We start from the raw sequence: 12,125 nt of genomic DNA, 5'->3' as shown, positions 1-12,125 counted from the left end.
CATATATGTACACATAACACAAGCCATCAGCACTAGTAAGGGTATGCTTGCCAGATTTGTGCAGTGCATAGCAAACAGAGCAACTCAGCAGTGCCAAATGAAGAGATGACAAAGGAAGAGTCTCAAAGCTCAGGCTTAAACTGAACATGATCAACATGCTCTTTAATAATGAACGCTTGACTAGAGAAATCTCAAAGTCGCTGCTCCTGGCATAATGAGGCAAGCCCCAGCGAGTGTATTTAATGGGACTCAAATTTTCACAGTGTGCAGGGTGTATCTGTGATTGCGATGTGTGCTTTGACACTTCACCAGTTTGTACAAACTTTAGCACAGTCACCACTCAAGTCTTCTCAAGTCTTCTCAATCTTTTAGTTTATTTAATGTCATTTGCAATGTTTTTGCTTTGATTCTTGGCATTAACATAAACAGTACAGTGACAGCCTGCCAGCATGACGATACAGCAAATACGTATCCTAAATCAGAACTGGAAGGCATTTGGCAAAATACATCGGTAGGTACTGTAATTTACATTACATAAATGTAAAAACGTAAATGTGACGCAGAAACCCAAATCACCCACAAACTATTCTTTCAGCTTAGACACACACAGCAATCACATTTTCTTCAAACTGCCGCCACGTTTTTAACAGTAAAATGAAATGAAACTGAGCTACATGCGGATGCTTTGAAAAGGACATTATGCTTTGCTTTTTTTTTTGGAGCAACAAAGGATTAAGCCCACTAATAACAAAGAAATCCAAAAAAGCAGCCCAGATAATTATCTTCAACAATGCAGTTTACAGACACACACATACAGTATGTGGACGAAGACATATATGTATGTATGGTAAGATGAAAAGCTGACTTCTGCTCAGCACCAGAGCATAGTTGAACTATGAAATACTGTATGTTGCTGGGCAACAGCAGCAGCAGCAGCAGCAGCAGCAGCAGCAGCAGCTGACTGTTGGAGTACAGCCAAAGCCGCCACGGAAAACGGCAATTTGCATTCAAGGTTCACATAGATGCTGCTCATGCAATAGAGACGCGTTAAAATTTACTGATCATATAGAGGCGACTCATTATGAGCCCTTACTGTACACCTTTTTATGCCTCAACACACTGTTTTGAGAACAGTTTGTTTGTGTGTGGTAGGTTTGTGTTGCTAATGAGCAACCCTGGATTCAGTAAGGAAACGCTGAATGGCACCATCTGATTGGACAAACTGGACTTGCATTTACAGGAGGTCCAATCAACATGCACTACACAGTGTCAAGCTTTTAACATTATCTCATGAGAGCCTTGTTGCTTTTTTTCACCCGTACCCTACAGCTCCACCAGCTATGATCTGCTTTATGTGATGTTTGAAGGGTTATGTACCTCTTTACGACGTGTGGATAAAAGCAGATCTAATCTGCCAAACCCAACTATTGCTCCATCGTTACCATTAATAAATGATTAATGTCAACATAAGTGTTGTTGGAACCAATTTGCATGTTTGCTGAAGTGAATGTCTTAGCCTGTCGCAAGGCCTGTTAAAGCTCACATGCTTCTCATATTGTAGCATACTTATTTATTTAAAGAAACAGTTTTTATCACATCAAACAATGGATAAAACAGTTACAGATTTACGTGCAGCATTTCTTTCAGAATATAGCCACTGTGACATTCTGTGAAATCAGTGCAAATATTCTTAAAGTCAAAAATATGGGAAATTATATTCTAAGATGCAGTAAGATAGGTCACAGGTGTACTACTGGCCTCATCCCTGAAATAACTGACCTGAATATGCCTCTTGATGCCAACAGCACAGTGGTGACAGTGCAGTGGAAAACAAAACTGCACACACCAGCAGTTATTGTATCTCTTAAGATACGTTCTGTCAAATTAAAACATGTAAGAGAAAAGTGGACGGGTGGGAAACTTGCTGAGGTATAATTTAGAGATTCTGCATGTATAAAGAGATAAAAATAACTCATAGTATCTTGAAGTAGCAGTGCTCAGTAGTTTGCAACATGCAATAACTGCAAAAAATGTCTCAACTCATTGACATTGTCTTCCTTTGATCACCTGAAGGATGCATGATTCAGTTTCCTGAACCTTGTTTTGTTTTTTTTAACTTTTCAGCCTTTTGGGGATTGGAAAAAACTAGGCTTTTACAACTTTTTCAAAGAGGAATACAAGAATAGGAGAGTGGATAAATGTGGCAAAATGAATATTCATATATAAGTCAATCAATATCTAACATTTCTAGTGTAAATAAGCGTTGTGGAACAACAAGATGAATGAGGGTTTGGTGAAATGATGATCCATATTTCGACAGTCAAAAAGAGCAAGTTAATTGGGATTTGAATTCATAGATGAAGCCATTTAGCCAGGTTTCTACACAGCCTGAGGTGGCGTATATGATTTTACTCAAACAGGAAAAATGCTGTGAGTGTTTCAAACCCCATGTGAAAATCCTAAATGTTACATGACCATGTTACAAAAGCAAAAATCTGAGTCATATTTCTTGGCTGTGCTGCATTTGCTGATATAAACCTTTTGTTAGATATATTTTTGAATGCCTGGATGTCAGTAAAACTTTGCCAGAGAACTGACCACAGTAGTGGATCCGTGTTTGTGAGGCTCAAACATACAACAAAAACAAACGATGTAATTTTAGACCAACTTCTTTCTCTTATTATGGATGTTGTATTTAGGATGTTGCACTTCAACATTAGTTTGTGAAATTAAACAATGCAGTGATGATGCCTGTTGTTTGTCATGTCACATTAATTAAATGCTCTAAAATAATGATTAGAAAGGTCCCTCTGGCTTATTTTGTGACAATATAGTACTTTTTTATGGGTACTGACCTGTAAGTATTTATCAAATAAAGGTTTATTCAGTTGTCACAGCTTATACATACAGGACATTAGTTGTCATTGTCACTCGCATGTATCTCACAGTGCAGATTACTCCGTGCTTTTACAACTCTGTAGCCTAAAGGACAAAGTTATTAATGTGGACTGAGCTGCTTGGCCATTACAGTAATATAGCCTACTGAATGTGAATATATTCAGGCACTGACTGTAAACTGATCCATGGTCTGAATGAGCAGGGCTAAATGAGTTATGGCTCAACTGTGACCACTTCTTTGTCCTCCATTGATCCAAGTTGTATCCCCAGTCATTCTCTGATAGAGTAGCTTCTCCACATCTACTGACTCTTTTATAAGATATTATCTTATAAAATGAATACAGGACTCACTCCTTGTGCAATATACCTCATTAAATGTCAATTGTATACCCTCTTCCTCTTCTGCTGGCCCTGTGAAAGCCCATGAAATCCTGCTGCATCACTGCCCCAGCTTCTACCACAAGCTCCGCAATTCAGCTGTTTTTTCCTTCTGTCCTCTCATTGCCCACACCAGCCGATGCCGAGATACAGTCAAATCGTGACAGTAAACATTGAAATTTAAATGCATTTGTGCAACAACAACAACAACAGAAATCCATATTTTCCGGTGCACTGCTGCCCGTTCTTCGTGAGGGCTGTGCAGCAAAGAAACACGGATGGATTGTTTATCAACATCAAAGCTCCAGCAGCCCACTACCATCGGTGAACACAACTTGATGGCCGCGAATAAAACACCGTTAATGCACGACATGAAAATAAAGGCCATATTCTGCCAAAACCCACGAGAATCTGAACACTTGAGATGTTATGTAATATCTACAGCCCCAACCAAACCCAATATGTAGGCGAACTTACATTTCACCATCCGATCGGTGGCGTTTAAGACGATGTCAGCGTTAGACATCTTCATGGGCAGTTGCTGTCTTCGTGGCTGAAGCGTTTTCTCTCCCTTCTTTAGGATCTACTCTCAGTATTTGTTGTCGAAATGCGACTGATGCTGTGGCATCACTTAGATGATGCGCCCCCTCCGTGCGTCGGTGCTGCGCCGGGTAGGACTGCTGCTCCCCAGGCAGGCAGGGATGGATGCTGGATGCTGTAGGAGCTGCTGCTGCTGCTGCTGTGCTAAGCTGTTAATGTGGGGGAGGATGCCAGGAGAGAGAGAGAGAGAGAGAGAGAGAGAGAGAGAGATGTGCACTATCCCGACATGGCGGTGAAGGGAACTCCCACGCAAATGTTTCACGGGACTGCCTGGTGCTGCCATCAGATGGAGGCTGAGACGGGGTTGCCCCCACGCACGCACGGCACGCCATGTTTCGGTATTCTCGAAATTTCTGTACGCCTGAAGATGAGAGCGTAGGCCTATGGGCCTTGGTGCAAACCTGTATCTTTCATCATAACTAGACACGTTCGTTGTGATTGCAGGCAGTCGGGTAATTGCAGTGATAGTAGTGAACTTTCACTTGGGGGCGACAAACCATCAGGGTTTGTGCAAACTAAGCAACTCAAACTGGCAATCTAGCGCACATTCAGGAAACATATTTTAATGTGAGCAGTTTAGAAATGTGAAGATGTGACAGAATTTTGTTGTTGTGCCACATAAAGGTCCACTTAGGGAACATCAAAATACTTGATAGGCTACTTTGTTCAAACTTGAAATTATATGATTTATTATTTTTACAAGAATTTGTTACTGAAATCTATGGACTGAGTTGTGGTTTAGTGTTCAGAAATGTCACTGGATCCATATATATAAGAAATATTAATTTACAAAAATGTATGACTATCTACCGCAAATACTGTGGAAATTCATGTATATTGACTTTTCATCCCTGACTGACGACTGTAGGGCAAATGCCTTTATTTAGCCCAGTGGTTCTCAAACCTTTTCACATTAAGAACCCCTAAACTGACACAAATTAGACCACTGACCCCCATTTGATAAGATTTTGCCCATCTGACAGGATGAAATCCATGAGCACAACAGTCATACATTGTCATTGTGTTATTTATGGATGGAATTATAGTGAAAATCAAATTTTCCCTTTTTGCTGGGGACTTCATGGAGCCCCCTCAAGGAACCCTGGGGGACCCTTTGAGAACCACTGATTTAGCCAACCTTGACACAGACACAGCTCTGTATCTTGATCATGTATGTCAGCCAGTGATCCCCATCACACATCTAATTTGGAGAACTTCGCAAGCTACAACCATAACCCTTCATTTATTTTATTTTAACAACTTTATAATGTTTTAGAACATCATAATGGGAGGAATCACGTTGAAATTTGTATTTAATTTAAACTGGTACAAACAAGTCACAGTTTAAAAGACCTTTATTGAACACATCTCAAAACTTGAAAATATTCAGTCAATAGTCAGTCAAACACTTGCATTTTGAGGGACACTTTTCACTTAGTGAATCAGAGAGCAGAGCCCTGTGTCTGCTGCAGTTCCTACTGACCATCAATAAAGGCAGGTGGCATTTACTCTGTTCTTGACATTTTTACAGAAATAGAACCTTGCTATTATTTTGCAATAGGCCTACACTTATTGCATTTTTAAATAGATTTTAGATCAATTTATTAACATTGATACATACAGGAGTTCATTTTAACCTTTTTTAAGGCACATGCCTATATCTGTTTATCAGTACTAGCATGTAGCAAAAATCTCCTTTTTAAAGTTTTGAACAGCTCAAATTTAGGTTTAAGGCTGACTAAATAGTGTAATATGGCTGTGGTGTATTTTAGAAAAATAGCTGAAAATGGAAAACAGAACTGTGTACACAAAATTACATTTATTAGAGTAACATAGAAAAGAAATAGTGACAACAAAACCAAAAGCCTATTAAGTGTGTGTCACCTGGTCCATCAGGTTACAATCTGTGTGCTCCCTCCATTGAACACCTTTACATCTACAGCAACTATAAACAGTCAGTGTGTGTCAGTTTCATGACTTATAAGTGTTTCATGTTTAGGGAAATGTTTCATTACCTTATTTCCTTAAAGGGATAGTAAGTGATTGTAATCCAATAGACTTTTTGTTAAATTCAGCAAATATTTCCTCACAGTTTGCAAGCTCTCAATTTTCAAAAGCTTCTCTGTTTTCCTACCCTGCCCTGGGTCTGTAAATGGAAATTAAAGAAAGTAGTGCGGACCTTGCCACACAACATTGTTCCAGACAATCAGCAACAGGTGGTGTTAGTGTTCGTGCACAGGAGCAGTGGGAGAGGGAGTTCTATACACCGGCACATCAGAACGTTGGATAGGAAAATGTATGAAGAGCATAAACTGAGAAGAACGTTATATGACCATACAAGGCATTTCAACGCTGGAATAACCTCCTATATTTGAAATTTGGGAGGTGGAGCTTCTGAGGGAACACTGAAGGGAGGTGTGTATTTGTGTGGCAGTTGAATTCAAATATCAACAATCAGCCTGGTATCATCAAAAGGCATATGAATAACACGTCAATTTCTTAAGTAATTTCATGTGGTATTCCAACGCAGTCTGTATTCATGTTATATTGTGCAGAAATTGCGCCATTTTACGCCTATTGTCATAGGGTAAAAAAAAAAGGCCTGGGATAAATAGCCGTGAAAGTCAGACAATATAATACAATCACTGCTGTGTTCAGATAGCCGCAAAATCCTCCTGAAAGGTACAACATAGCACACTGTGGGAGGAAACATACTGTTAAACCAGAAGAAAAATGCAAACCCACTCCAAATGTTTTCACATTGAATGTACCCCAGGTGATCAGCAATGGAGCAGCAGAATAGTTGGTTTGATTAATTAATAAAACAAATTCTGATTAAATGCTGTAAACAGAACTGAGTTTGACTTTCAGATTCCTTTCAGTGGCCTAAATATTTTTCATATATAATATTTTGTGTAACTAAATACATGTAAATAAATGTGAACCATATCTTGAAGATGTTAAGACTACAAAAATATGTCTTGGATGTATGGATACATAAATGAAAACCAACATTATTAAATCTATACTGTTTACATACAAGAAGTTTGCTCATGATCGCTCATGTTAGCTTTAATTAATTTCAGTAATTAGTGTTGATGTCCATCTCTGGCTGAGACAAACATTTAGTTGATCAAATGACTTTGCATTAGTTGGATTTATAACCAAGGCTTTTGGTGACTAGGAACTTGTTAGGCCCTTCTTGCCACTAGATGGGGCCCTAACCCTGATTTTAACTGCAACAACAGCTGGCCCGCCGGTACTGCTACAGGAGGGGCGGTGTTTGCTAGTTTACATTTAGAGACATGATCATTTGAGAAAGCAATGACAGAACTTATTTAGTGATACAAGCTGAACAGTTGTTGATGTAATTTTGTCCTGCGTTTTAGTCCTCATACGGTCAGTCAAGACAATAGAACCACTTGCTTCCTGACAGATGAGGCTGAGCACGTGATAAGTGGCAGGATGAGTAGTAAATCTCTAGTAATGGAGTTAGGGTTGCTCATAAGGCAGCGGGCCTCTGCAGCAAGACGTGACTGACTTCCTGTTCATTGGGGCAGGAAAACCACACCACAAAATCTCTAGCACTTTAGAGACTCAATTGACAGCAGAGTGTCCAATACCCGTCCTGGGTGCATGTGGTATGTCCTTGAAGTTGCCAATATTGCTGGGAGAGATAAACCAGAGAGTGGTGATGAAAGTAGAAGGAAACTTAGCTGGATTTTGTGCTGGTGCTCTAGTTGTCAGTTCAGTATTACAACCAAAATGAATGGTATTCTTGAGCTGTATTTTATCATGTATAATTCACAAAAATACCAATTGCCAAGTTTGATTTACTGCCTTAAAAAGCCTTGCATTGCTTTGAAATGACAGGTTCTTGGAAGTGACTGTCTCATGTACAGAGGAGAAGTGTACAAAAACTAATTATAAACAAGATTTACTCTCAAAATCTTGTTCTCAAGTGTAGAGTATTTCAGTAGTGGCAATGACTGGTTGGCAGCTACATTTGTTGACCCCTCCTTTAAATACTGTTGTTTCTGGCATGCAGTCCTGGCACAACACTAGAAGAGAAATGGCACTAAGAAACGGCCTATTCCAACATTATAAACTGCATTATTATCCAGCTGTATGTTCCCACATAATTAACTCACAGTTACTTTCTTGCAGACACGTCAACAGCACAAGCCATTAATTAAATCACAAGCCCTGTTGTATGTGATTCATGTATGTCACAAGCAAAATTTCTTGGCTCATAATACTAACAAGTATATTGAGCATGAATACATACAGTATAATATTGCTTATGTGTTGTCTAAAGGCAGTTTCACAGCATAGGAATCTTTTTGCTGGTTACACATAAATACAAAAATAATAGCAAGAATGTTTTGTTATGCAATTGCCTTTGGATTTTGTTAAATGAATAGTTGGACTTTTTGGGAAAGTCACTTTTCACTTTCTTGCAGAGAATTAGATGAGAAGATTGATGCTACTGTCTGATTAACTGTGGAGCCACAGCCTGGAGGCATTTAGCTTAGCTTTGCATGAAGACCAGAAGCAGGAAGAAATGAAAAGAGGAAAGAGCTAACCTGGCTGACTCCAAGGCTAAAAAATACACCAAACTGCACCTCTAAAACTCATTAAATAACACATTGTATCTTGTTTGTTTCATCCGTACAGAAACCATAAAATGTCAAAACAACATGCTATGTTTTTTTTCCAGGCGCATTGACTTCCTGGAGGTTGGGAGGTTTTGAAAAGAAACAGCAACTGGAACACTTGACAAGGCTGCAAAAGGAATAAATCATAATTCAGGCCAATCATACCAGGTATCTTTCTAGACTGTAAAAGACATTAAATTGCAAATTTACTGTAAATTAGAAACCACTGCTGATTTATATAAAGCTAAATGTGTGGAAGACTTGAGGATGATTATTGATAAGTTGATGATGTTGATAAGGGTCAGAGGTTAAGGAACGAATGTCTCTGTTTATGCTCCTGAACAATGAGAGTAAAAAGATTTCATTGTCAGCTGGGAGACACACTGTGGAAACAAGTAGCAGAGCAAGAAGCCAGTCGCTCCAAAATAAGGGGGATGTTGAAAGTGTGTTACAGTGATCATTTGGAGGGTTTAAAGGGCTTGCAACATCCCTTGGTATTGGAGAAAGCTGATGTTTCTGTCTCACCCTGCTCCCTTCATCCCTTACGTACCTCTTTTTGGGCCATCTTTGGGGGCTTTCCTATGGCGCTGGTCATGTGTGCAGCTGGGGATGGAGGCCATGCAACGCTAATCCTCCTCCCTAGCTCAGGAAAGTACCCTGCCTCCCTGTGCAGAACGAAAACAACAAAGAGCTGAGTGTGGCTGCAGCCTCCGGGGTTCAGTGCACCCACCAGAACATGTCCAAGAGTCACAGCTTGCTGCTCCCTCCTACCCATCTATCCATGCATGACTTTCCTTCTCTCCCGTGCTTTCTCTCTTTGACCCTCTTTTCAACCTGTGAAAGACACGTATGTTTGCAGGCTACAATATAATATTCCTCTGTTTCATACCAGAGACAGAGGACTTTAGAAGGTCAAAAGGGAGGACACATCGTTACAAAAGAGTAAAATAATGTGGTCAGAGTGGGTTTTAAGGAGGTAAAATTATTCCTGTTTGTGTTACATCATTCCATATCCCTATATATTTACAATGAAATAGTCTTAATCTCTGAATGGAAACATACATAATAATGTAGAAATAGAAGTGAAACTCTAATTAAAGGAGATAGTAAGTGATTGTAATCCAGTGCACTTCTTGTTAACTTCAGCTTATTTTTTCTCACAGTTTGCTAGCTCTTGGTTTTTTGTGTGCTCTGAAAAAAAATCTGGTTTTCTTAAACAGCTCTGGCTCTGTAAATGCAAAAACCAAAAAGTGGTGTGGACCTTGCCATCAGCAACAGGTGGCGATGCACAGGAGCAGTGACAGAGACAGTTCTATGCATTGGCACATTCGAACGTGCTGGACTCAAGGCACTGTGAAGAAGGAGATGGCAGCGAAACAGCCACAGGAGAAAATATCTGAAGAGTATGAACCGTCATATGACCAGGCAAGGGCGAAGACGTTTCAACGCTGGTGAATCCTCAGAGATTTTAATTTGGAATTTGGTACACACATTGATGCTCCCCTCAGTATAAATTGTAACAGCTTTGGTGATCCATCTTATTTTTCATGTAGCGCCATCATCTGGTAAAAATTACATTTTGGTTTACCAGAACACGGTACGCTGCTTTCAAAAAAGCAAATAACGTTTCTGCAGCATGTTTTGCTTTGCTGGTCTTGCAGTGGTATTGTTGATGTTGCTGCTACTTTCCTCATCTTTAAGGTCAGCCCACTGCTGACCACAACCACAGGTTATCTTGAAATATTCTAGTCACTGAAAAGCCTACATCAAATGGGAATTTACTGACCCTCCTGCCCCAGTGCACATAATTTGGACAAAGCTACTGTTTTATATATCATGTTGATTATGGTGTTTTTCATATTTTATGCCCCACATACTGAACTTGTGACATTTTTAAAGGATCTTTAGCCCTCAAGAAGCTTTTTGAAGAAAGAATCCATTGATGAATTCATTGGACTGATTTGTGTCTACAATGAGATTTAGTGAGTAGGACTAGAGGATTGTGTGTGATGTTTTTGTGCTACTTTTATTAAGGAATTGAAGAATCCATTGTGGATATAATACAACAAAAGTAGAAGGTGTTAAGCAACTTCTATGTTATTTGCTTTACTTCTTGTTTCATTTTCAAACATTTCTGAATTATCTGACCACACTGGAATGCTTGTTTTTGAAACTAACTTTAGCCAGTCAGTAGGTGGTTGTGCTGACGTCAGTGCAGTTGCATGGTGATTCCAGGGAAGACAATACACGTTTAACGGCCTGCAATGCAACAGGTGTTAGAAAACAGAAACGTGTATTATGGTAAGATGAAGCCCCTAAAGAAAACAAAATTCTCCTTTGCTACAGTGGAACGGCTCTGTGGAAGTGTCAACAATGCATAATAACTTAATGCCAAACCATTAATGATGTGTGTTGTACCACATTTTGGCTTAAATGATGCTCTGCCAAATATTTCAGTACAATCATTATGGTGCTTTAAAGCATCACTATGAAATATTTCAACCAGGTTTTTCCAGCTTGAATAGATTCTGATTGATGAGATAATATTCAGAGTCATGTTATCTTGAGAATTTACAAAATAATTCCTGAAACAAGTGCAAAAACTTAGAAACAGTGTATCATATTGACAGATTTATGTTAATATATTTTATTTTAAGTCAATATTTTAAATGATTTTACACTCAATAAAACATTAAATAATTTTTCCGGGTGGATGTATGCATTGTTTATGCGTTTTGGAACACAAATCCCGCGCGTATTTACGCATTTGGGGGCTTTTTAACTTGAGTGTGAGTGTCATATTTATGAGAACCAGAGCATATTTGTTTGCAGGGAGCTGGTTTGGCTACTGATAGAGTTGGTAGAACACCCCCTCCTCTCTCTCTCTCTCTCTCTCTCTGTCTCTCTCTTCAGCTGCCGCGATATTTTCCAGCACTGGAGCCTCAACCGCACAGCTCGATCGATTCGCATTGATTGTCCCTGACGAGCTGCTCCACTTTCTAGCCAATGTCAGCCAGTCTGCGATCGGGAAGGAGAGAAATGAAGGAAAATCTCTGCCGCCCTGGCGGTGTCATTTCCACACACTTGGGTTGGCCGCCTGCCAGCAGACAGGCCAGTCGAAAGAGACGGAGTGGACTCTGGGACTGAGCGAGAGGATGAGGCTGATTTGCCTTGCATGGCATGTGCCCCCCCCCCCCCCCCCCCCCCCCCCCCCCCAAAAAAAAAGAAAGAAAGAAAGAAAGAAATCGATGGGTGATCTGAGTTGAGTTCACCCACCGCTATCCTGCATCCCCCCTTATTGCCCCCTTATTAAACATATTGTATTTATGTCTAGTGTATTTCTTTTTGGCTCAAATTGTAAAACAAAACATTACTGCTTTATCCGTGCAGTTTTGTGTCGCTGAAGCAAACCGCAGACCCTAGCCTACAAATAAACGACATTTAGTTAGTTTGAATAAATTACATTATCTACAATGAGCTACACCATCATTAAAGATACATGCAGACAGCAATCACTCGGGCAGAACAGAGTAATTTTCAATCAGTCCAGTTTTATTCTGAAACAACACCTCTCTGCTCAGCTGGCCTGAA

Source organism: Micropterus dolomieu, linkage group LG23, assembly GCF_021292245.1.
Source record: "Micropterus dolomieu isolate WLL.071019.BEF.003 ecotype Adirondacks linkage group LG23, ASM2129224v1, whole genome shotgun sequence".
In the NCBI taxonomy this organism is placed as follows: Eukaryota; Metazoa; Chordata; class Actinopteri; order Centrarchiformes; family Centrarchidae; genus Micropterus; species Micropterus dolomieu.
Note: the sequence above shows the minus strand (reverse complement) of the source record.